Source organism: Culex pipiens, chromosome 3 (assembly GCF_016801865.2).
Source record: "Culex pipiens pallens isolate TS chromosome 3, TS_CPP_V2, whole genome shotgun sequence".
NCBI classification, from domain to species: domain Eukaryota; kingdom Metazoa; phylum Arthropoda; class Insecta; order Diptera; family Culicidae; genus Culex; species Culex pipiens.
The window spans coordinates 9,435,928-9,463,765 of record NC_068939.1 but is presented as its reverse complement, the minus strand read 5'-3'; the positions used below and the strand labels follow the sequence as shown (position 1 = coordinate 9,463,765).

General features: G+C 33.0%; 1 protein-coding gene and 1 long non-coding RNA gene across 2 annotated transcripts in view; one reads left to right on the top strand and one right to left on the bottom strand.

Moving 5' to 3' along the window:
- The window catches only part of LOC120427216 (heparan sulfate 2-O-sulfotransferase pipe), a 308,534-nt gene that overhangs the window by 166,563 nt on the left and 114,133 nt on the right, over positions 1-27,838 (top strand). The gene's annotated exons all lie outside the window — the stretch shown is intronic.
- Positions 10,388-18,159, bottom strand: LOC128093244 (uncharacterized). Its single transcript, XR_008212345.1, has 3 exons — positions 17,882-18,159; positions 16,805-17,753; positions 10,388-11,353 (listed from the first exon to the last, which is right to left on the bottom strand). It is a non-coding gene; the product is annotated as an uncharacterized LOC128093244 (long non-coding RNA).

Here is a 27,838-nt window from a genome sequence, read left to right as displayed (position 1 = left end):
GAAGGCGCCACCTTCGATTTGGCGCACAACAGTCGCACCGAAATAGTGCCGTCCCTGGATACGGTTCGTATGTAGATGTTGGCTCCATACGCACGTTCGGATGCATCGCAGTACCCGTGCAACTCGACGAGCACAGGATCACTCGCGCACGCTACCCATCGTGGAATGGATATTGATGGGATGTCTTCTAGACTGTTGCGATATTCCCGCCAATACTGCTGCTGTTCTGGCTTCAACGGTGCATCCCATGACTTGTTTTCTTCCCAAAGAGATTGGACGAATATCTTGGCAAGAACTATTACCGGACCCAGTAGGCCGAGCGGCAGGAACAGCTTGGCTAGATCGGATGCGACGACGCGACGTGTGATGACAGACTGTGTAGACCAGATTGGAACTGCATAGCTGTACGTGTCTGTAGCTGGCTGCCACTGGATTCCGAGAGTTTTTATTGGAGTTGTGTGGGACTCCAGCCCCAGAACTGATCGTTCGTCGCGCAGCTCGGGGGGTATTTTCGACAGAACTTCGGCGGAGTTAGATGCCCACTTCCGTAGACTGAACCCGGCAGATGGCAGAAGTGACAACAGCTGCTTGCAGAGTTCTTCACCTTCCTCTTCGTCGTACACTCCGGTTAGCATGTCGTCCACGTAGAAATCCCTACCCAATGCCAATGACGCAAGTGGGTAGTCCTCCGCGCCTTGCTTAGACAGCTCGTTCAAGCATCGCGTGGCCAAGAACGGGGCTGAGGCAGTTCCGTAGGTGACTGTCGTCAGCTCAAACGTGCGAAGCGGTTCGGAGGAGGAATTGCGCCAAAGGATTCGTTGGAGTTGGTAGTCCGAAGGATGGATGCGAATCTGACGGTACATTTTTTCAATGTCCGCGATTAAGGCGATCCGATTCATACGAAAACGAAGATGTATGGCGAAAAGGTCGTCTTGGACCACTGATCCGACCATCAGTGCCTGGTTCAACGCGACTCCACTGTCCGTCCGACAGGAGGCGTCGAATACAACTCGTAGTTTTGTAGTGGTGCTGTCCGCCTTTTCAACTCCGTGGTGTGGTAAGTAGTACGACGGACCAGCTGGATGGGAGCTGACATCTTCAACTTCGCGCATGTGCCCCAGCTGATGATACTCCTCAATGAAATTGGTATAGACTTGTTTCAATTGAGGGTTTGCATTGAGACGACGTTCCAAGGCAAGAAATCGTCTTGTGGCAATTTTCTTCGAGTCTCCTAGTTGGTTCAGGACGGATGGTTGTTTCGGAAGGGTGACTACAAACCGACCTGACTCGTCTCGATAGGTATTTCCAACGAAGTGTTCCTCGCACGCGACTTCTTCCATCGACTGAGTGCTTGCTGACCAACAGGATTCTACTTCCCAAAAGCGGTTAAGAAGTTGATCCAGAGACTGGTCACTGCACACATGAGCCATCTTCAGCGCTCCTTCCGCCTGGCCAGATCCAATTTTCCCAGAGGCAACCCAGCCGAAGACTGTGTTCTGAAGAATCGGTTTCTCAGGTCCCAGCTTGGTGAACCCGTCTAGTAGCAGGTCGTAGTAGAGTTCCATGCCGAGGAGTAGATCGATTGAGCTTGGTTCGAAGAATTTGGGATCTGCTAGGGTGATGTTTGTCGGAAGTTTCCACGATGTTGGGTCGAAAGTTCTGGTAGGTAGATCTTGGGTGATCCTTTTCAGAATGTGGAACGATTGAACGGACTTGAAGTCCGAGCAGTGTGACCCAATCTGAACGTGGACAGCGTGCGACGATGTCACCATCGAGTTTCCGACTCCTCCGATTGCTTGGTGACACTTGTAACGGCGTAGTTTCAGCTTCTGCACGATGTTCTCGGTGATCAGGTTCAGCTGCGACGCTGGATCGAGTAGGACTCGTGCCCACTGGTGATGTCCGTAGAAGTCGAGGACCTTAACGATAGCCGTCTGGAGCAGCACGGTGGCAGGAACTCGAGGGGCTCCGGGCGAGTTGGTGGACACGAGGCTTGTGGCAGAGGGCGGTTGGGATACCGAGGGGAGAGGGGGCGACGACTGCGAGGAGGACGGGTTCGGCGGGCTTTCCGACAAGGGCGGATGTGAGCGAGAGACAACTGGTTTGTTGGGATTCGTTGGGCGATCGTCCGCTGATAGGTGGAGCATGGTGTGGTGTTTTTGATGGCACTTGTTGACCCTGCAGGTGCCTGACGAGCAATTGCGAACCATGTGCTCCGACGACAAGCAATTTATGCACAGATTCTTCTTCTTCACAAGGTCAAATCGTTGCGGGACTGGCAACCCTTGGAAGACTTCGCATTTAAACGCAGAGTGCGTGGACTTGGAGCAGAACGGGCACAAGCCGGTCGCTGGACTAGTGACTGCGTGGACGGTCTTCGATTTCAGCGGCCGCTGTTCTTGCTTGTGAGACTCCGACGACGACTTTGTAGGCAGCGACTGGAGAACGGAGAGGTGACCCTTTAAGAACGCCATCAGTTCCTTGTAGTCCGGAACGTCAGTGGAACGATAGTGTGATTCCCACTGTTTCAATGTAGAAGGATCAAGCCGGCTGCACACCATGTGACCCAGAACAGCGCCCCAGCCGTCCGTTGAGATGTCCAACTTCTTGATCATGTTCAAGTTCCGCTCGAAGCCGTCGACTAGCTGCGCCAGGGACTCGTAACATTCCTTACGCATCGGCTCGATCGCAAAGAGAACATCCATGTACGCCTTGAAGATAAGCTTCTTGTTTTCAAACAAATCTTCCAGGGCCTGCCAGGCAAGAGGATAGTTAGCAGCACTAACATCGATGTTGTCAATCCTCTCCCTCGCCTTCGGCGTCATCGATCCCACTAGGTACATGAATTTATCGAAAGGCGACAGGTCGGCGTTGGAGTGAATCAACGATTTGAATGAATCACGAAATGTGATCCATTCCAAGATCGAACCATTAAACATGGGAAGGGTGATGTCAGGAAGCTTGACACGCGAGCGTCCAGGTGAGACAGGGTTGATTTCAGCTTGGGGAGCCACAGTTTGTTTCTGGATCTCGTTGACCAGGAAGCTGTACACAAGAACGTAGTCCAGTTCGAATTTCTTGCGTATAAGTCGATTGCTTTCTTCAGCGGCATCCTTGTCAGCGTCCTCTTTAGCTTGCGCAGCGGCATCCTCGGGCTTCGCCGTCACCTTGTCTGATTTGGACTTATCCTCATCATCGTCCAGCGACAGTTCGATGGCTAGACGGTTAGCATGAAATTTGTCATCAAGACCATCGATTCGCTGCTTCCACCCCGCTAATTGTCCACTATGCTGAGCCTCTTTGTAACCCTCCACAAACTGCTTTGCGTTGGTAAGTGTGTCCAGATAGAACCGCTCTTGGTGGAACAACGCACGTAGACCAGGAGCCATGTCCCACAGCGACCAGCAGTGCTCAACAAAGCCCAAAAATGCGGAAAAAACACGCTGCGCACACTACCAACCAGGTCGAGATGAGCGCAGAATTGACGATCGAACACCCAAAGCAAACGAATCAGTCCACCACAACAGACATGCAGTACTCACGTGGTCGCCAATCGATAGACTACGATGACCTTTGATCCAGCCAAGGCCCTTTGTCCTCCTCGCACAATACAGCCCAAGCCACGCCGTGCAACGCCGTGCCGTGCCACGTGGTGACCTCGTGGTGCAGGAACAAGCAGATCGAAGAAACTCGCCAATTAATCGAAGAACACGCCAGCAATTTTTAAGCACTTATCACTGTTTCCGGGACATGTATCTTCAGCGCAGTTTTTTCCACGACAGTACAGTTAGCGCCTTTTTTTTTTCACTATTGCACCCACTTCACACGCGGCGTGGTGTTCGAGAGCCACACGATCCGATAAAGTCCACTTTTGACGCCAGCGAAATGTACGACAAGAAATGTCCGCGATTGTCCGTAATAAATCGCGCACATCCGGCAATCGAAGGACCAAAAAATGTTAGGGAATGGTCGTCAAAGGCGTGATATCGGTGGCCTTCAAACACTCCCGCGAAGAATATTCGAGGGTCAAAAAAAACGCGTCGTAATTGGCAATCGAAAAAGACGAATTTATTTCGCACGAAAGATTTATTGCCAAAAGGAACGAAAAACGCGTGAGGTCAGTTCGAACTGTGTATTTCAACTTAACTACGAGTGGCGATCACCACGAACTTGACCTTGTCGCAAAGTAGGTAGCAAAACTCTCTCGTGATCGGGTTCGCTGGCCGAGCGTTGTGATAAGGTGATAGTGTGCTAATACTAATGTAACTGAATTCAAATTCTCTCTTATCTATACGGACTTCGTGTTTGGGCACTAGTGTGTCCCAACACCTTGATTGATGCAAGATTTTTTGATGTTTTGAATAACCTTTGAAAAAAAAAACTTTTCTGTACATAGAACCGTCGTAAGCACATTTTTTGTCACTTGTTTATTTTTGTTTTATGTTTTTTTTTTTTTCAAAAAAATCAGATTAACAACCTTAAGTAAACATTATTTAAAGCATTCGCCATTTCCGAGACAATGTGCCTGGGTTGATTATCATAAGCAGCTATTTTTGTCACATGGAATTATTATTTTTATTTTTGCTTGCCATCCATAATAAGTACCTAAGCATTCAATGCTTACAGACTGTAAATACCGTAAACTGAAAGCGAACCCGCATAAAAATGTATGATGAATTGCACTGTTAAAACCATCCAATTACAATACATATTATAATATTTATGGTAAGCTTATTGTTGACTTTTTCGATCTTTACTGGAATGGCGATGAAGCTACTATACAATTCATGGTTACAGCTAATTGGAAGGTTTTGTTATTGGAAATGTTATAAATGGAAACAGTAAAACTATCGTAAAATTAATGAATACAGCAAATATTATGGTTTTTGTATTGGAAATCTCATAATGCATTTTTTCCAATTTTTTGTTACATTACGTTCATTAGAATGTTATAGTTGCGTAGTGTGAACTTTTTTTAACGATTTTTTTTAAATAATTTGAATCATGTAATAAAAGTATTTAAAACAAGTTATATTTTAAATACAAAACTTCACAAATCCTTTTGTGAAAATCTCAAATCAAATCAAATCAAATTATTTTAAAAACTTAAGCATTAAAACATTAATTATTAAACTGTTCCCACACAAAAAAAATATTAAAATATTAATTTATTAATATATTGATATATTAATATATTAATATATTAATATATTAATATATTAATATATTAATATATTAATATATTAATATATTAATATATTAATATATTAATATATTAATATATTAATATATTAATATATTAATATATTTATATATTAAAATAATAAAATAATAAAATATTAAAATATTAAAATATTAAATTTATAAAATATTTTTTTTGAGGATTTGAATATTTCAACTTTTAAATATTCAAATATTTAACATTTAAACATTTAAACAATTAAACATTTAAACATTTAAACATTTAAACATTTAAACATTTAAACATTTAAACATTTAAACATTTAAACATTTAAGCATTTAAACATTTAAACATTTAAACATTTAAACATTTAAACATTTAAACATTTAAACATTTAAACATTTAAACATTTAAACATTTAAACATTTAAACATTTAAACATTTAAACATTTAAACATTTAAACATTTAAACATTTAAACATTTAAACAATTAAACATTTAAACATTTAAACATTTAAACATTTAAACATTTAAACATTTAAACAATTAAACATTTAAACATTTAAACATTTAAACATTTAAACATTTAAACATTTAAACATTTAAACATTTAAACATTTAAACATTTAAACATTTAAACATTTAAACATTTAAACATTTAAACATTTAAACATTTAAACATTTAAACATTTAAACATTTAAACATTTAAACATTTAAACATTTAAACATTTAAACATTTAAACATTTAAACATTTAAACATTGAAACATTTAAACATTTAAACATTTAAACATTTAAACAATTAAACATTTAAACAATTAAACATATAAGCATTTAAACATTTAAACATTTAAACATTTAAACATTTAAACATTTAAACATTTAAACATTTAAACATTTAAACATTTAAACATTTAAACATTTAAACATTTAAACATTTAAACATTTAAACATTTAAACATTTAAACATTTAAACATTTAAACATTTAAACATTTAAACATTTAAACATTTAAACATTTAAACATTTAAACATTTAAACATTTAAACATTTAAACATTTAAGCATTTAAACATTTAAACATTTAAACATTTAAACATTTAAACATTTAAACATTTAAACATTTAAACATTTAAACATTTAAACATTTAAACATTTAAACATTTAAACATTTAAACATTTAAACATTTAAACATTTAAACATTTAAACATTTAAACATTTAAACATTTAAACATTTAAACATTTAAACATTTAAACATTTAAACATATAAACATTTAAACATTTAAACATTTAAACATTTAAACATATAAACATTTAAACATTTAAACATTTGAAAAATTTATTTGAACATTTTTTTTTTAAATTAAGAATCACAAAACAGACGCACTATTATTAATACACTGAACTTGTGCGACGCTCCTAAAACGAACGCACCATGACACTGAGCCAGTGCAACCTACACTCACGAAATGAACGCACCATAGTTGAGCGAGCTGTCATTATTTTTCAATCGCGCGTGTTCGCTCCTGATCGTGTCTCGTGTTGTTTCGGGTAACATCGTGTGTAATCGGTTGGTCAGTTCCGCCGGGTGGAAGAATCGGAATGGTTCCGGGTTCCGTGTTGCGCAGTGAACAACTACATTTTCAGGTAAGTAATTGAAACGTGGTGTAATTTTGCGAATCCCATTTCGCAGCAGCAGGATTTTTTTTCTTTACCAAGTTTTTTTTTGTTTCTTTTCTTTTACAGGTACTTCTTCCACGGTGGCCCGGAATGTGTGCCTGGCACCAGCTGCACACATTCCGGGCCACCGTGACGTGCAGGATGGATTGTGTGGACGCGTTGGCAAGGAGTGAACGCGTTGTTGGCTGGGAGAGATCCACCGGAAGACGAATCCGGTACGGCTCCGGAATGGTGAGGAGGAGCTCAGAAACTATGAGTGAGTATTGGGGTGAGAAGTAAATGGTGTGAACTCTGAGATCGTTCTTTTATTACCTAACGCAGCTGGGGAGGGGGCGTCGAAATCTTTGTTAAAACAAGCAAAACAATGTAAAAGGGCCGAAGCCGAAGTGTAAACAACGAATCTATCCTGCTCACGTCAGTTGATGTTTACATTAGGAATGAGCAGGATAGACTCTTTGTTTACACTTCGGCTTCGGTCCTATTTACAATGTTTTACCAGAAAAGGTGGTTAAAATCTGGGTGCTGAAAAGACAGAATGCGTAACGTGATTTTCGAATGCTCCCCACTACTCCTCACTAATACAACTGCACTACAGCTGTAAACATAAACAAAGTAGAAGGCTAAGTTCAAGCTCAAGCGTGACATTTTTTTGCTGCTGAAGTGACTTGTTTTGAAACATTTTGGATCTGTTGATGTTAGACTTTTCGCTGACAAAATTAAGTACTTCTCGCGTGTTTTGTTCATAGACTAAACGAGGGGCAGCCAAAAGAGGCCTTTTTTGTTTTCCACGTGACGAAAAATTGCGTCAGAAGTGGGTGGAATTTAGTGAATCGGAAGAGCATCCAAATGGCACATTTAAATGTTTCAAAAGGTTGACGCCATCAACTTTTTTTTTATTCCTGACAAAATAAATTATTGATCGATTACAATACTTGCTATTTCTTGGGGGCATTTTTCAAACAGTAAATTGGTTCCGCTTTGACAGTTCTAAATTGAGGCCGCTTTGCGGACGACTATTCAGCACCCAGGTTAAAATCCCAAATTTTGTGTAAGGTAATAAAAGAACGCACTCTTTCTTTTGTTTATCTATGGGGTTAACAGAGGTACGGCTTGAGCTGTTGTTTATGTTTTGTGCAAATTAGAAATAACTGCACTTTGAGTCTTTGACGTTCAATTTTCTCAAAGGTACACGGAAAGTGGATTCATCGCCAAAACGCGATAATTTTTTCTAAAAGCGCTATTTCTCAGCCTGCATAAAAATTACCTGGAATCGCTTTTTTTTTCGATGGTTTGAAAGCTGCCCATTTTTTCCGAACCAGTAAAAAAAACAAACCACCCACTTTAACAAGCCCCAGGTCTTTTGTGATCCCTATTGCAAGTTTCTGCTCGAACCTTGGAGTCTAAAGGCTTAAATGGGGAGAGCAACCAAGACCGGGACCGATTTTTTACTTCCCCATCTGATGAAAAGTATGAGCAAATGAGACTCGAACCCATGATCATCCGCTTACAAAGCGAACATCATAATCATTCGGTATAGTAAAAAATCACTGTTTGGGGAATCAGTTTCGTTACAATCAGCGATTTTTTCGCTGGATCAGAAAGAGCTTAATTTCTCGGATGAGTTTTCAAAAAGCCGTAAGAGCCACTGTGACCTCTGACACTAATTTTCGTTTTTCTCGAAAATGAAACAAAATTTCATTTATTTTTGGTTTGGGGCACTTGAAGGACGTGTAGATGAACAATCTTAAGCTTTTTTGATATTTGTTTTTCGCAAGTAGTTCGAATACCGATGCAAAAAGGACTTTGTTTACCAATGGCTCATACGGCTTTTTGAAAACTAATCCGAGATTTATTCTAGTTTCGGTAGACAAGGTTTCTGCTTAACCAGCGGTAGTTTGGATTGTGTCAGAGTTTTTTGTGTGTAGATTTCGCAACGAAAAAATGAAAACCAGAACTGGAAACCTTGACAAATCGTCACTTGTCTGTAATTTTGTGACACGTCCTATCTTTTTACAGCAGACGTGTCACACGATAGCATACAAGCGACGAAACAATAATACAATAAATATCTGGAGAGTTGGATCATTTGAACAAATATAAAATTGATATTTCTAAACGAGTGAAACTATGTTGTTCGAATACCGATGCAAAAAGGACTTTGTTTACCAATGGCTCATACGGCTTTTTGAAAACTAATCCGAGATTTATTCTAGTTTCGGTAGACAAGGTTTCTGCTTAACCAGCGGTAGTTTGGATTGTGTCAGAGTTTTTTGTGTGTAGATTTCGCAACGAAAAAATGAAAACCAGAACTGGAAACCTTGACAAATCGTCACTTGTCTGTAATTTTGTGACACGTCCTATCTTTTTACAGCAGACGTGTCACACGATAGCATACAAGCGACGAAACAATAATACAATAAATATCTGGAGAGTTGGATCATTTGAACAAATATAAAATTGATATTTCTAAACGAGTGAAACTATGTTGTAAAAGCTTCCAAGCTTTTTGTGTTTGTTTATTTGCACTTTCCCCATTTAAGCTACGGTTTTCGTTGTAATTGTCAACTTTTTTATGATCCAGCATTATTTCAATCATGCTGAGTTCCGTCAATCAACTCTGAGATGAGAATGATATCTGTCATTTCTGCAGTTACCCCTTATAGCATAAAATATCGCTAGATTTTCTGCTGTAAGATATTTTTGCTGTTAATTAGCTAAAACAAACCAGCAGAACTAAGTTGCTGGCTTTGATTTTGCTCAGCTGCTGGTTCCAGCGAAAATTTTCGCTGGTTGAGCAATATTTTTGGCAAATATAAGCAAAATAAATCCACGAATATCTCTGTCCATTTATCGATGGATCCCTGTTCCGGAAAAAGTTCAACAGTCAAAAATTTTGTTTAAAAAAACAACTGCAAATTTATTTTTTAATTAATTTTAAATTGAAAATAATCTGGGGTATTAAAAATATTAAACAAAATTTAAGAAAATTGTAGACTGACCAAAATAAGCAAAACAAACAACAACAAATTCCAAAGAAATTATTCTCTTCCACAGGAGGGTTGCGTTTTACGATTACGCGAATGTCCATCCTAAATATGCAGCAGTAGATCCGGTACCAGCTACGGACATTCCGATCAACGTCAAACAGGAACTGTTTGCTGGGCGGATTGAAGCGGAATAACGAAAGAAAATGAAGCAGCAAGAATGTTTAAACTGAAGTGAAATTTAAACAAATTACAAGCAAAATAACAATAGCATTTACTGTATTTAGGATACATTTCACTGTAAGAATATATATTTACAATATAATTTAGTAAGTAATAAAAAATAAATAGTATGAAAAAACCATAAAACCTACTGTCGTTATTATTTATTTCAATGTATGAATATAGTTTAAACAGTAATATTTAGTATGGAAAAAACTATGAAGAACTGTTAATTGACTGTGCAATGCATTGTAATGCTTGCTGTTTTTATTATTATTGTATGATGTATTCTATAGTCAGGACGAGTTTTTGGATGAAAAATGCAACATTAGATTAACAGTAAAATGCGTCGTATTTGGAAAAAAAATGTATGGAAAAATTTCGAAATTTTTATGGTACCGGTGCATAACAACCCCCCTTTTTTATGGTAAAATCCCAAAATACGACGCAAATTATCTTAAAAAACGATGCTGTCTACTGTTAAAACACTGTCAAAATGACAATATATTTTATCGTTTTGTAACGTTAAAATTTACTGTAAGTTCATCAGAAATCTTTATGCGGGAACCCGCATAAAGATTTACTATAAACCTACAGTAGATTTTATGGTTATCACACGATAAATTCTATGGTTATTTTTACCATGATTCTACAGTAGCCTTTATGTTTTTTCACCATAGAATATATCCTATTTCGGGAATTTACTATAAAAAAGGGGTATTGTTAGGCACAGTCACCATAAAAATTTCGACTTTTCCCCATACAAAAAAAAACCAAAAACTATACATTCTATCGTATTTTCATTGATGCCTTTCCCGTCCAAAAAATTACCCTGACCATAGAAAACATCATACATTTATAATAAAAACAGTAACCATTACAATGGTTTGCACAGTTAATTCACAGTTCTTCATGGATTTTTCCATACTAAATAGTACGGTTTAAACTATATTCGTACATTGAAATAAATAATAACTACAGTATGATTTATTGTATTTTCATTGTATTTATTTTTTTCTCTCCACTAAATTGTACTGTAAAACATATATTTATGCATTGAAATTAATGGTCAATATGGTAAGTTTTATTGTATTTTTATAGTTTTTTTCGTTAATTTAAAAAAAAATAGTACTTTTTTTCCGCGTCGTTTTCTTTTAATATTCTGCTTCAATCCGAACTTTCTGAAGTTGTTCGAAATGTTTGTAGCCGGTGCCGGAACTACTGCGTCGTACTTGGGATGAACTCTCGCGTATTTATGAAGCACAATCCTCAGTGGAATAGGCCCCTGTAAAAGAGAAACACACTAAATCAGACATAGGGAATATTTTCATATGTTTGTTTCGGTACAAATGCTATTAGTTAGCTGTTACAAAAATCCTAAAATTCTAAAATTCTAAAATTCTAGAATTCTAGATTAAATTTTCAAAAGGTCCTATCTGCATAGGAAATCCATGAGGGATAGGTTGTTTTGAAAATTTAATCTAGAATTCTAAAATTCTAAAATTCTAAAATTCTAAAATTCTAAAATTCTAAAATTCTAAAATTCTAAAATTCTAAAATTCTAAAATTCTAAAATTCTAAAATTCTAAAATTCTAAAATTCTAAAATTCTAAAATTCTAAAATTCTAAAATTCTAAAATTCTAAAATTCTAAAATTCTAAAATTCTAAAATTCTAAAATTCTAAAATTCTAAAATTCTAAAATTCTAAAATTCTAAAATTCTAAAATTCTAAAATTCAAAAATTCAAAAATTCAAAAATTCAAAAATTCAAAAATTCAAAAATTCAAAAATTCAAAAATTCAAAAATTCAAAAATTCAAAAATTCAAAAATTCAAAAATTCAAAAATTCAAAAATTCAAAAATTCAAAAATTCAAAAATTCAAAAATTCAAAAATTCAAAAATTCAAAAATTCAAAAATTCAAAAATTCTAAAATTCTAAAATTCTAAAATTCTAAAATTCTAAAATTCTAAAATTCAAAAATTCAAAAATTCAAAAATTCAAAAATTCAAAAATTCAAAAATTCAAAAATTCAAAAATTCAAAAATTCAAAAATTCAAAAATTCAAAAATTCAAAAAATCCAAAAATTCAAAAATTCAAAAATTCAAAAATTCAAAAATTCAAAAATTCAAAAATTCAAAAATTCAAAAATTCAAAAATTCAAAAATTCAAAAATTCAAAAATTCAAAAATTCAAAAATTCAAAAATTCAAAAATTCAAAAATTCAAAAATTCAAAAATTCAAAAATTCAAAAATTCAAAAATTCAAAATTTCAAAAATTCTAAAATTCTAAAATTCTAAAATTCTAAAATTCTAAAATTCAAAAATTCTAAAATTCTAAAATTCTAAAATTCTAAAATTCTAAAATTCTAAAATTCTAAAATTCTAAAATTCAAAAATTCAAAAATTCAAAAATTCAAAAATTCAAAAATTCAAAAATTCTTAAATTCAAAAATTCAAAAATTCAAAAATTCAAAAATTCAAAAATTCAAAAATTCAAAAATTCAAAAATTCAAAAATTCAAAAATTCAAAAATTCAAAAATTCTAAAATTCTAAAATTCTAAAATTTTAAAATTCTAAAATTCTAAAATTCTAAAATTCTAAAATTCTAAAATTCTAAAATTCTAAAATTCTAAAATTCTAAAATTCTAAAATTCTAAAATTCTAAAATTCTAAAATTCTAAAATTCTAAAATTCTAAAATTCTAAAATTCTAATATTCTAAAATTCTAAAATTCTAAAATTCTAAAATTCAAAAATTCAAAAATTCAAAAATTCAAAAATTCAAAAATTCTAAAATTCTAAAATTCTAAAATTCTAAAATTCTAAAATTCTAAAATTCTAAAATTCTAAAATTCTAAAATTCTAAAATTCTAAAATTCTAAAATTCTAAAATTCTAAAATTCTAAAATTCTAAAATTCTAAAATTCTCAAATTCTAAAATTCTAAAATTCTAAAATTCTAAAATTCTAAAATTCTAAAATTCTAAAATTCTAAAATTCTAAAATTCTAAAATTCTAAAATTCTAAAATTCTAAAATTCTAAAACTCTAAAACTCTAAAACTCTAAAATTCTAAAATTCTAAAATTCTAAAATTCTAAAATTCTAAAATTCTAAAATTCTAAAATTCTAAAATTCTAAAATTCTAAAATTCTAAAATTCTAAAATTCTAAAATTCTAAAATTCTAAAATTCTAAGATTCTAAAATTCTAAAATTCTAAAATTCTAAAATTCTAAACTTCTAAAATTCTAAAATTCTAAAATTCTAAAATTCTAAAATTCTAAAATTCTAAAATTCTAAAATTCTAAAATTCTAAAATTCTAAAATTCAAAAATTCAAAAATTCTAAAATTCTAAAATTCTAATATTCTAAAATTCTAAAATTCAAAAATTCTAAAATTCTAAAATTCTAAAATTCTTAAATTCTAAAATTCAAAAATTCAAAAATTCAAAAATTCAAAAATTCATAAATTCTAAAATTCAAAAATTCAAAAATTCTAAAATTCTAAAATTCTAAAATTCTAAAATTCTAAAATTCTAAAATTCTAAAATTCTAAAATTCTAAAATTCTAAAATTCTAAAATTCTAAAATTCTAAAACTCGAAAACTCGAAAACTCGAAAACTCTAAAATTCTAAAATTCTAAAATTCTAAAATTCTAAAATTCTAAAATTCTAAAATTCAAAAATTCAAAAATTCAAAAATTCAAAAATTCAAAAATTCAAAAATTCAAAAATTCAAAAATTCAAAAATTCAAAAATTCAAAAATTCAAAAATTCAAAAATTCAAAAATTCAAAAATTCAAAAATTCAAAAATTCAAAAATTCAAAGATTCTAAAATTCTAAAATTCTTAAATTCTAAAATTCTTAAGCATTAGCATTAGCATTAGCATTTGGAGGACGCCCCACCACCGGAAGGCTCCACAACGCTTATCCCACTGTTTGGTGTGGTTGTGTTAGACCCTCATCCGGAATAATAATCCAACACGGGAGATACCATGTTTTCATCTTTTGATGAGTGTGTAATACAGCCCAGGGCATAAGGGGGTCCACGCCGGGTCCAAGCTATCCTCGGGGAAATGACGGAATGTTAGTAAACACCTATCTAAAGTGCGCAGGGACCCCTACGTCACCTTAGTGGTATAGATGTTTGTAGGGAGGTTTTGGACTCAATGTTAGTAGGAGAGGTAGAACCCTAGGATATACCCCGAAAGGTATTGCGGGCGAGTCAAGTAGATTTAGTTTTTTGATTATTAAACTTATACAGATGATTGTACAGTATAAAAGATGCATGATTTATATATATTCGATTTAAAGCCACGGCAGATACAACGCGACGAAGCCGTGCATGATTAAATTGTCTGTAGTAATACTAAAACAACCATTTCCTCAGGTAAAAACAATGCCGATTAAACACAGTTTTAACATGTCTGCTGTTAAACTCATGCTATCGACTGTAAGAGTAAAGCGATGTTTATATATTTTTCTATAACTTATCATGTGTTTAAGCGGAATTCGAGGTTAAAAGTAATTTAACGCATAATTAAAATCTTGAATTTAAACTCTTACAGCGATGCAGAGTGAACATCAATTATTTATTTATTCATTTGTTTTATTTGAATGTAAGAATTAGAAGTTAATATTAACGACCGATTCAAAAAGCATACTTAGTTAATGTTTAAACTTTTATGTGTAATGTGATTAATCGGCATATTCAATATTATTGAAATAAATACTATAATAATGGAAAGTCCTCACCAAGTTTATCATCTTAGGCATCCGTTGGAATTGTTTTGTCCACTGCAACGACTTGAGACACCTATGTTTGTCTCACTTAGTCTCTTTCGAAAAAATGGCAGCACTGATCACTTTGACCAAACACGCATCCATCTTGACAGCAGCGGCATTTTCCTTCTCTTTCATTTCATCTACATCTGTCATCGGTGTCGTCACCAATACCAGTGCAGTTAGAGGGCGGCAGCCGTAACGGTAATCCCAATCTCGATAGAAAATTTTTTTCACCAATTTCACCACCACTTCAGAAAAAAGCGATTCAGAAGAAATTTTAAGAAACTAAGCTTAGCTAACAACACTGCCACCTCTTCAAGTTTACACCACTTTCCTTCAAAGCACACAACTCGAAAGGCCATCTCTTTCACACTCATGTTGTTGCTCCGCTCATTCATTTGCTCAGCTGGCTCAGCGGTCCGCGATGACGATGACGAATCGCTAGCGTCATCAACTCTCCCCAAGCCGGCATGAGAGGCTCGGTGCGATGACATCCGATGATAGCCGACTGCACTCACGAATTTCTTTTCCTCTCCGTTCGCTAACATACTAACACGCGAAAACTCGCCATGGCCATCCTTCTCTTTTCCTCCAGTGGCCAACAAGACAACATCACACCAATACACTACTGCCTGGCCTTGTATTCGTGTGATTTTTTCACCAAGCTGAAGATTTTTTCTCCGGCGCAACCGACGCAATGCGAACAATGGCCGACACCAATCACACAACTCAAATAAAATGATAATTTTCTAATAAAACCGAGAAAATTTCCAGATTTTAAAGGCAACACACATCACACAACACTTTCTGGACAATCCTGAATACTTTTTAGGTAAATCGCACGCCTAATACAACCGATATTCGAGTCTATAAAAGTACTCGCTCCAGAGCGAACCGCACCGCACGACGTCTCGTACCGAACTCCTCTTAAATTCTAAAATTCTTAAATTCTAAAATTCTAAAATTCTAAAATTCTAAAATTCTAAAATTCTAAAATTCTAAAATTCTAAAATTCTAAAATTCTAAAATTCTAAAATTCTAAAATTCTAAAATTCTAAAATTCTAAAATTCTAAAATTCTAAAATTCTAAAATTCTAAAATTCTAAAATTCTAAAATTCTAAAATTCTAAAATTCTAAAATTCTAAAATTCTAAAATTCTAAAATTCTAAAATTCTAAAATTCTAAAATTCTAAAATTCTAAAATTCTAAAATTCTAAAATTCTTAAATTCTAAAATTCAAAAATTCAAAAATTCAAAAATTCAAAAATTCAAAAATTCAAAAATTCAAAAATTCAAAAATTCTAAAATTCAAAAATTCAAAAATTCAAAAATTCAAAAATTCAAAAATTCAAAAATTCAAAAATTCAAAAATTCAAAAATTCAAAAATTCAAAAATTCTAAAATTCTAAAATTCAAAAATTCTAAAATTCTAAAATTCTAAAATTCAAAAATTCAAAAATTCTAAAATTCTAAAATTCTAAAATTCTAAAATTCTAAAATTCTAAAATTCTAAAATTCTAAAATTCTAAAATTCTAAAATTCTAAAATTCTAAAATTCTAAAATTCTAAAATTCTAAAATTCTAAAATTCTAAAATTCTAAAATTCTAAAATTCTAAAATTCTAAAATTCTAAAATTCTAAAATTCTAAAATTCTAAAACTCTAAAATTCTAAAATTCTTAATTTATTAATTTTATAATTTCCTATTTTCCTTATTTCCTCATTTCCTAATTTCAGCACAGCCGGTGCCGGATCTGCTGCTGCTTTCGAAGGTTGACCTTGAGCGCTAACGAGCAGCTCCCCATAATCCACGGTGGAAATACGCCTAAAAACAACATCGAGTAAAAATCTAATCAGATTTATATCGCAATGATCCACAATGAAAATTGAGTGTTGCTGCGATGTAAAAGTTTCCAAGCAAAAAAATAACCACCCTCCCAATACTCACGATTTTACAAAAGCACTCCTCGTCGCTATTCCGGATCGGTCACTCATTGGATCTGGTCATTCAACACCGGGAACGGGTTCGCAACCTTGCCAACTCGTCCCACTTTTCAGCTCAAGATGTTTTTGAAGAAACCACGGGATCCTGTCGGCGACCGGGAATAGTTGCAGCAGTTGCGGGACGCCGGGAACGCCATCTCGGACGCCGGGATTCCGATTCGCTGGCTTTTGGAGGCTTTTCATCCGCCGTAGCGTTCCGTACCGGTTCAGACTTCTTTCTGCTGCCGGGGTCCACCTCTTCCGAGGCTTTCGCCGACAACGCAGCATGGTTGGGCAAGTCTTCCTTCGCGGCACTACCTTCCTTGGACGATGGGGCGCTTCTTCGTGAACTGCCACCGGACACACCTTCCTTGCGTTGATGGTGATAGCGATGATCCACGTGATTCTCCATCCCGCTATCGTCCTCCAGCCGCCCGTCAATGCCGTTGTCCGAGTCATGGAATGGTCCACTCGCGTCGAAGCTACCGGGTTCTCCGTGGCCCACTCCGGCAGTTGATCATCGGCGTCCCAGTGACGCCGTAGGCCACCTTCCGGTCCTCCACTCGTGTTGAGATCTCCGCCACTCAGAGCCGACATCCGAGGTTTGTAGCCACCGCCCACTGACGACGAATGCAGTGGCCGCCCTCCAGGCCCATCGCCTATGACACTCTCCTCTTCGCGCCAACTCGTTGACCTGGACCACTTGTCCCGCAAGCTAGACCCGGACAGACTCGTCGACAGTTCGTTGCCCCACCGCCAGTTCCGGAACCACTGCGTCAGTCGGTCGTACTTGGTTCGTCATCCGGCCGAGATCGGCACCAGCTTTCCATGTTGGCCGTCCTCGCACGAACTAGACGAGTTCCAGTCGTATTCCTCCTTCAAGTTGGATTTTTCCGCAAACAAACAGCTTCACTCTGGAAATAGAAAAACATTGCAGGTATTTCAACGTCAGCTGCCCCTGAAGGCCAAGGTAAACGTTTGCTGCTGCTGCGGGAAAGGATTCCGCCCTTCCGCCAAATTTCACAATCCTCCCAATACTCACACAAAGATGCTGAAAACTTTTCGCCTTGCGGAGCGGACCCGATTCCGTCCCTCAGCGGATCTGGTGAACTGCCTTCGGCTGCTCGTTGGACACATTGACTATCGCCAAAAGTTGCCAAATCACGAGGATACAGCCACACCGCCAACACCGACACGGACACGATCAAACACGCGCGAGTGGAAAAAAAAACTGACAGCTCAACCATGGTGCGTTTGTTTCATGAGCGTTGCACAGATTCAGTGTAATGGTGCGTCCGTTGCAATAGCGTCGGCTGCACAGGTTCAGTGTTATGTTGGGTTCCTTCGGTTATTTATTTATTCCTTTTTATTTTTTTTAATTAAATCAAATATTGAAATTTCAAAATGTTAACTATTTAATGTTTAAATGATAAAATATTTAAATGTTAATACGTTCAAATGTTTAAATGTTTAAATGTTTAAATGTTCAAATGTTCAAATGTTTAAATGTTTAAATGTTTAAATGTTTAAATGTTTAAATGTTTAAATGTTTAAATGTTTAAATGTTTAAATGTTTAAATGTTTAAATGTTTAAATGTTTAAATGTTCAAATGTTTAAATGTTTAAATGTTTAAATGTTTAAATGTTTAAATGTTTAAATGTTTAAATGTTTCAATGTTTCAATGTTTCAATGTTTCAATGTTTCAATGTTTCAATGTTTAAATGTATAAATGTTTAAATGTTTAAATGTTTAAATGTTTAAATGTTTAAATGTTTAAATGTTTAAATGTTTAAATGTTTAAATGTTTAAATGTTTAAATGTTTAAATGTTTAAATGTTTAAATGTTTAAATGTTTAAATGTTTAAATGTTTAAATGTTTAAATGTTTAAATGTTTAAATGTTTAAATGTTTAAATGTTTAAATGTTTAAATGTTTAAATGTTTAAATGTTTAAATGTTTAAATGTTTAAATGTTTAAATGTTTAAATGTTTAAATGTTTAAATGTTTAAATGTTTAAATGTTTAAATGTTTAAATGTTTAAATGTTTAAATGTTTAAATGTTTAAATGTTTAAATGTTTAAATGTTTAAATGTTTAAATGTTTAAATGTTTAAATGTTTAAATGTTTAAATGTTTAAATGTTTAAATGTTTAAATGTTTAAAAGTTTAAATGTTTAAATGTTTAAATGTTTAAATGTTTAAATGTTTAAATGTTTAAATGTTTAAATGTTTAAATGTTTAAATGTTTAAATGTTTAAATGTTTAAATGTTTAAATGTTTAAATGTTTAAATGTTTAAATGTTTAAATGTTTAAATGTTTAAATGTTTAAATGTTTAAATGTTTAAATGTTTAAATGTTTAAATGTTTAAATGTTTAAATGTTTAAATGTTTAAATGTTTAAATGTTTAAATGTTTAAATGTTTAAATGTTTAAATGTTTAAATGTTTAAATGTTTAAATGTTTAAATGTTTAAATGTTTAAATGTTTGAATGTATTTTATAATTTTAATATTTTAATATTTTAATATTTTAATATTTTAATATTTTAATATTTTAATATTTTAATATTTTAATATTTTAATATTTTAATATTTTAATATTTTAATATTTTAATATTTTAATATTTTAATATTTCAATATTTTAATATTTTAATATTTTAATATTTTAATATTTTAATATTTTAATATTTTAATATTATTGCGGGCGTCAATAATTAGAGTTCACGCGCGGTGATACGACCGCAAGATAATGGTCGCATGACAACCGCAGAACAAATTTTTGGCTGTTGTCAAAGGTTGCCTTGAGTTTTCAGCTGACTTTTTGGAAAATATTCAAAACAAACCCAGTTGACAGCCAAATCAACGCAGAATTTCAGTTCAACTTGCTGTTTTTTACACTGCGGTAGTTAGGCGGCAATAATCTCCTGTCACTCACAGCGAAGGAGAAACGTGATTTTATCTCGCAATAAGCAATATTTTAATATTTTAATATTTTAATATTTTAATATTTTAATATTTTAATATTTTAATATTTTAATATTTTAATATTTTAATATTTTAATATGTTAATATTTTAATATTCTAATATTTTAATATTTTAATATTTTAACATAACATGATTCAAATTTAAAAAAAAATCGTTAAAAAAAAGTCCACACTACGCATCTTATAACATTACAATAAAACTTACTGTAACAAAAAAATTGAAAAAAATGCATTATGAGATTTCCAATAACAAAACCATAACATTTGCTGTATTCATGAATTTTACGGTAGTTTTATTGTTTTAATTTATAACATTTCCAATAACAAAACCATGAAATTGACTGTAACCATGAAATCTACGATAGCTTTATCGTCATTCCAATGAAGTTCGAAAAAATCAACCATAAACATACCATAGATATTATAATATCTATTGTAAGTGCATGGTTTTGACAATGCATATCATCATATAATTTTATTCGGGAAGGTGGAATTTCAACATTACAGATATTTATTTAATGTACTCTTTGTGTGTTCATTACCTAAAAATGATCTTTGTTATAATGGTCATGTCTTTAACATAACCACCTGTACATTTTATAAACAAAAAAGATTAACTTTAAATGCCTGAAGTGTATCATTTCCATGATCATCATTCGATCTTTGGACCAAGAATAGAAATCTATTTTGATTCAGATTGCAAAATAAAATTTTGATTCAGATTGCAAAATAAAATATCAAAAAAAGGTTTCATCAAGAATGACAAAACAATAATGTAATGCTAAGCTCAAAGACATACAAATATTAATCTTTTACAAACTCATTTATAAGCATTAGACTTTTTCACTTTTATAAGTGATTTTTTTTTGTAAAATACTAAAATTATCACAAAATACCGTTTGTTTTTTCAAATACTCAAATTGTTATTAATTATGTATGCAGTTTTACTATTTTAATGTTTTGTAATGAAATGATCAAATTTTCACAAACTACCGCATTTTTTTTTAATTATCAAGTCTCATAAGACTGGTACATTTTTTTAAGTTTTTGTCACCCCAAATTGATAGGCAAAAAAACAAAAAATGTCTAATTTTTAATTTAAAAAACCAAGCGTTATCATCTGAAATCAATTAAAAATGCATTCCCATGAATTTAGAATCTTTCAAGCATGTTTGGGTTAATTCAGGAATCATTTGAATTTCGTTGAATTTGCGATGTGCAAACCCTCAAAAATATATTTTCGAAAATAACATGCTGTTTCTTCAAATCCAATTTAAAAAAAAATTTATTGCATATCAACTAAATGGGTGTATAATGCATTTTCCAATGATTTTCAATTAAAATATTGAAATTCTGGCATGCATAACAATTATTATATATTTTTTTATAATTTGAGCATTTTTGAAAAAAAACGCCACTTTATGAAAAATTAAGTATTTAATTTCAAAAACTCTAAAGCAGTGATCGCTTCGTTCGTACCCATATTATAAATCATGAAAATTAGATTTTTTTTAAATACGCAATTTTGTGAAAGTTTTAGCAATTCAAAAAAAATCAAATTATAAGTATAAAGCATACAAAATTTTGCTCCGTTACCCATACTGCAAAAAAAGAAAATTTTAGTATATTTAACAAAAAGCCTTAAAAAAAGTGAAAAAACATACATAATTTCACTATGGGTATCAACCCATATTGTAAATAATAAAATTTTAGTACTTTGGAAAAACAGTATTTTTTGATTTTACAAAAAAAAAAATCTCTAATTAAAATGAAAAATCATACAAAATTTCGCTTCTGTTGATACTCACATTGCAAATTATGGAAATTTGAGTTTTTCCAATATCAAGTCACGACGGTAACGATAACCGTTATCGTTATCGTTAGACGCTAAGATTTCCGACGATATTTTTTACAAATACCTTGGTGAAAATTCAAAAATCTGTATCTTCTGAAGGATATTTTTCGATCGATTTGGTAGGGATTCGTATATAGCTGAAGAATACACCGAAAAAATGGTGCACGGTTTTTTTTTCTGATTTTCAAAATCACTTTTTGTCACTAAGAATTGATTTCCAAAAAAAATGATTTTTTTTTGTTCTTTTCAGGAAATTCCAGAATAGGCCAAAAAATTATTTGAAAAATTGTGTTAAAAAACATAAAAAGAGTACTTAATTAAAAATTTGTAAAATTTTCTACTCTTTTCAATAATACAGTCCAGACTCTATTATCCGATGCCTCGATTATCCGAAATTTCGATTATGAGACTTCGGATAATCGAATCAAGACCAAAAAAAGTTTTTAGATTTTTTTTATTTTCTTGTTTTATTAGGCCGTTGCAAATATTTTTTGAAGTTTATGTCCCTCGACTCTGATCAAAGTCGAGGGGGCGGGGGGGGGGGCAAAAAAATAAAGTATAAAATTTGAAATTACGAGCCATGGTTTCAACATTTTAATGATAAAAGTGTTTTAAAATGCATTATACACCTGTCCAGGTGATTTACCATCATTATTTTCCAAAATATCTAAATATTGACGAAAATTATATTTTTTTGAAAAATTTTTTTTTTGCCCCCTGATTTTTCAGACCAATTTTGAAGGGGGGGGGGCGACATAAACTTTGAAAAATATTTGCAACGGCCTTATTTGAGTTCTGCGACCCCATTTTAGTCAAATTTTAATATTTTATTGCCTTTTAAATTAAAAATTGCATTTAATTGATATGTTTCGAAAAAGTTTCAATTGAAAACAGCAGAAAATTTCAAATTAAAAAAAACGTATTTTTTGGAAATCTATTTAAGTAACAAAAAGTTATTTGAAAAATCTGCAAAAAAAAGTTGATATAGCATTTTTGATGCGCATGGTTGTTTAAGATGATTCCATAGCATTTATACCTAGAAATACACAATTTTATTTATTTGCAGAAAATTCACTAAAAATCATGTCTATCGATTGGAGCATGTTCAAGAACCCTAATCTATCATACCTTGGCTATACAGAAGCGTTCACTGACATCGACTTCAAAAATATCGAGTTGTGCTAACGAAACATGCTACAATTCAGAATTTTACTGATCTTTTCACAGCCTCAATATTTGGAACTTCATCATCTTGAGACAAAATTTTGTATGTTTTAGTTTGCTAGTATCAAACCTTTTTAATCTTGATAAGAGAAAGGAATTTAGAAAATTGTTCTTTTCTGTGTAATTTTCATTTAAAAAATCTGGTAAATAATATAATTTTTTAGTGTATTTTTTAAAATATCATTGCTATTTTGAGTTTTTATTTTTAATATTAGAGAAATTATTCAAAGAACTACACAAATCGTAAACGTTGCTGAAATGTTTATATTTTTACTTGATTCTGTCAGACTTTTTTAAACATTGATCAATTATTACTAAATCCACTCAAGGGTTAAAAGAAGTCGAAACTCAAGCCGTATCAATCCGGCAGACCGGACACCGAAACCGATCGGATTCCCCTGCCTTCGTGGCCACAAACATGACAGCAGAATAAAAGTCAACTTAAAATTAATTACGCCCCAGGCTCCGGAAAAGTTTCTCTGCTGCTGCTGCTGCTGGTCTCTTCGGTGAAAATAGAAAGAATGAGAATAAACCGAAGAAAAAACTTTGAGTTCCGATTTCCTGAACGACTCCACCAATTCACCCACATTGTCAGCCGTTGACCCGGATAATGGCCCCCAACCCCTAACCCCAGTGCGGGGTGGAAATTTTTGCCGGGAAATGTGACCAGATAAGAGAGAGAAAAAATGAAATTTCCGCCCATTAGGGGTGGGATTTCCCTGTTTTTTGCGGTCCATGTCTGCCAAAATTTGTGACGTGATTAGAGTATATCTTAATTTTATTCTTCAAGCAAATTACGTTCAGGGACAATGGCTCAATCTCGCCCCCCCGTGTCGGGGAAGGGGGTCGGTTTGCATTCGATTATCTCGGGGTGGCCACGGGCGCATGCTAATGAGAAATTGTGCCATGAGGAGGGGGGGGGGGCAAGTGGCCAACCCACCTTCTAGCGGGCATTTTCAACATTTTTGTTGCCCCTAAACACTATCATTGGGGAGGGTGGCGCGCCGGGTTCATAATTATCAATTTGACTGAAAAAATATTTTGCACAACCGGCAATTTGCATATCGCGAGGTGAGCTCGATTTAAACCAGCAAAGAGTGAAAGTTGGTCGAGTTTTGCACTTTCATTGTCACGACATTTGGCAGACAAATTTATCATAGCTGTAAGGTTTGCAAAATTGAACAATTGCCTTTGTTTTGCTAAATGGCTAATTCGCAGTCAAGTCGGGGACAGAATTATTAGCAGTGAGCTTAAAGCAATTTAATTTTACATCATATGAATCTTGAATTTACTTAGGTTCAAAAAACTTTAATTTAAAATGTTTAACCATGATATCCTCCACCAACTGCCTAGCTTCCATGCAAAAATATGTTCCAAAAAATTATTCAATTTTGGCGTCATCTGGTCCAATATTGCCTTCAGTCCTTAGGGACCGAAGTGAGGCTCAGAGCAGTTTGCTCGACTCAACGATGGCAAGTGCTGCCAGCAGGAGGGTGATCATGAAAATTAATTACATAATATTTTGTCCTGCACCCTTATACACATGCACAACGTCGCATACACTCACAAAATATTAAAATTTTTGATTCAGTTATTATAATTGTTGAAAGAAGGTCAAATAAAATTTCGCAAATTTGATTTGATTTTTATACAATATTTCAAATATTTTTCAAAAAACACCACTCAAATAAAATTTTCTCCAAAAATCACCTCCCGGTGCATCATCAGCATTCGATAATTTGCCACTGCACCGTCGTCGTCATCGTCACCACCACGAACGTTGGCCGCAGCCCGGCGAAAGAAGCGACTTTGGGAATTTAATTATCGGTCCAAGCTAATGGATTTTCCAAAGTCTCGGGGATGTCCCTGGCCAATTTCGGAGAGGGTCACACATGCTAGGGGGGAGGAAGGCGGCAGGTGGCGCACACTGTCATAACAGCTTCATTGACGACGCTTTCGGGGACGATGCTGCTGAGGCCGCACTGCAGGACTAATGAATAGATTTATCGAATTAAGTGAAAGTCATGCCGAGGCAAGAATTTTCCAGATAAATTGGCTCAATAAAGCTGTATAGTCAGTCAGATGTGTGGGGAGAGGGGGAGTTTTTATTTTTGCTGCGGCAAGTGTCAATAAAAAGAGAGAAATTCAATTTATCAGTGCCTATTCAAAGGTGCAATCTGAAAGTGAACTGCGTGCCAAGCTGCATTCAGACTTCAAAAGATTGTTCATTGAACGTTGAGTAGCTTTGCAAATAAGAAATATAAATTAAATTACAGCTCAATAGAAGGCAATACCAGAGCAGGCTATGAGCCAATAAACTTGTAGCTTGAAATGACGACAAATTGGTAGTTGAAGCGTATTGTCGTTTGCGGGGCCTTCTTATTATTCAATTTATTAAAATTCTAAATATGAACTACTGCATCAATTGAACTTCAATGGATGCTTTCAATAGTTCTGACCGCATTTTTCTTAAAATCCTGTAACAGGATTCCTGCAAAAAAAAAAAACAAAAAAAAAACGAAAAAAACAAAAAACAAATCCTATATATAGATTAACTGCCTGGTACTCTAGTAGTTCTACTTTTTTACATTTAATTTAAAACTCAATTTTAACAAATTTTATCCTCTTTAGCCAATTTTTAATCTATTGTGCCATTGTAGCACAACAGAGAATGTAAAATAACGTCGGTTTTTTAAGTAAAGATAAATCAGCAAATGTGCGTCCTAGTTTCAATTTCAAATGATAAAACTTTCATACACATTTACATTCTTCTAAAACAAAATATCCAAAATCAGCAAATCAACCCTTATTTTGTATAGGCCCTAAAATACTAGGGCAGCGAATGACCAAGAAGGTTAGAGCTGTCAGAAATAAATGAATTAACAACAACAACCTAAATCACTTTTTTTACCTTCTCAAATATTGGAGTTGATTAAACAATTTTGAAGATATTTTTTTTTCGTAAAACTTGTTTTATATTTGCTGAGTTATGGTATTGACTTGAAAAATCACGCTTCAACTCAATTTTTATGTCGTTTATAACATATCCAAAAATCCAACAAATTACGAAAAAAAAGATTTTTCAAATAATGGGATTTTTGCACAATTCAATATTTTGAGTACAAATTCGAATTAAACAAAATGTAATTTTTTTCAGAGTGTACCTTTTTTCTGATGATTATTAAGCTATATTAACAGCTTTGCCGAAGACTTGCTGAAAAAACCCGTTCTCAAGATACAATTTTTTGAATATTTTGTCAGAGAATTGCTCTAAAGCACTTTAGTGTGGGAAGCTCCAAAACTTGCATGGAGACCTTTATGAAAACGGTTAGTTTTCAATTCATTTCCAAGGAAATCCCAGGAAATTTAAAAAAATATTGAATACCACAAATCTGTATTGAACGATAACAATAATAATCCCGGGAAACGGGTAATTTTCAATAAATTTACAGGATTAAAAATTTCCTATATAAAAATATAACTTCAAGAAAATAGAAAAAAATTGTCAGTTTGACGAATCGTAAAACAAGCCAAAAAAATCCTTGAATTTTGTGTTGCTGAGAAGTATTTTATGAAATCTAAATGTAGATCAGAGAGTAAATTGAATCCAAACTAAAATTGCTTTTAAACTTGCCTCTGTGACCAGTTTGAGAGCATGTAAAAATTAAACGAAAAAATTTCTTGCAGAATTTATGTATTTATGACAACTATTTTTGCAGAACAAGTCTTACTGAGTTCAGCTCTTGAACGAAAAAGAATATTTTTTTATTGTTTCCTTGAAAATATTATTTTTCATGTTTTATAAAATTGAACTTAACTTCAATAATTTGCAGCTATTCTTTGAAGTGATTTTGCATTTCCTGGGCACCTTTAATATAATAAGAAGTTAAAAGCAACGATATTAAAGTATAACAACAACTGCTAGTAATGTTTCAGATGGCGAATCCACTTGGTGCAAGTGGGATTTGAACCCACAACTGATCAACGGTACTGATCCGGGTTACCAATTATGCTACTGCGTCTCAGTTCTTGTAATACTTTAATATCGTTGCTTTAAACAAATAAAATACATTGGCGTTTACACAGCCAAATAAAAACGGTACATATAGTAAGAAGAAGTTTTCTCAATGATTTTCAAATTGCTTTCAATTATGGTTAAATGTAAAAAATCTTCATATTGGATTTGGTGGGAAAGGGCTAAAACCTTCATTTCAAATGATATAATACCAATTATTCTTAAAAAAGCATACCAAAACCAAATAATGCCACAGTTTCGTAATAAGCAAGATCAATTCCCAGTTTTGAATGCTTCAGAAATTAATTTTATCTGAAATAAACTTTGACATGAAATTTTCAGATTAGCTGATCCGATTAGAATTGAATCAAATGAAGTTCTTTCATTTTATATTCAGCACATCTTCAAAACATTGGTGCCAAAAATTTAAAAAATTTAAGCTTCCACTTACATTTCGAGAATTTCCGAGAAACTTACAAATTTTCCGGAAAACGGGTTTTTTTTTGTGGGAAATTCCAATGTTTCAGGGAATTCAAGGAAATATTTTTCGGGTCGGGAAATTGAATGCTTAAGAAGAATTAAAAGATGCAAAATGGCTTATTTTGACATAAGAAATCGATGGATTTTTTTTATTTCACATAAAAAACCAAATTAAAAATCGCTTAAAAAAATTAAAGGTTGAATAATCGCTCCTTAAATATGCAAAAGTTTTATTTTTACAGTGCATGAACGTTTCACAAAGTTGTAGAGCAGACAGTCAAAACATAAACAAGTCCCTGTTTAACAAAATTATTAAGTTCTTTTTAATTTGCAATTTTATTTTACATTGAATAAATTAGGAGATTTTTTAAAGATATTTTTTTGAAATTTATCAAAAATCTTTTGTTTAAGCATTACTATCAAATGAATATTGACCGTTT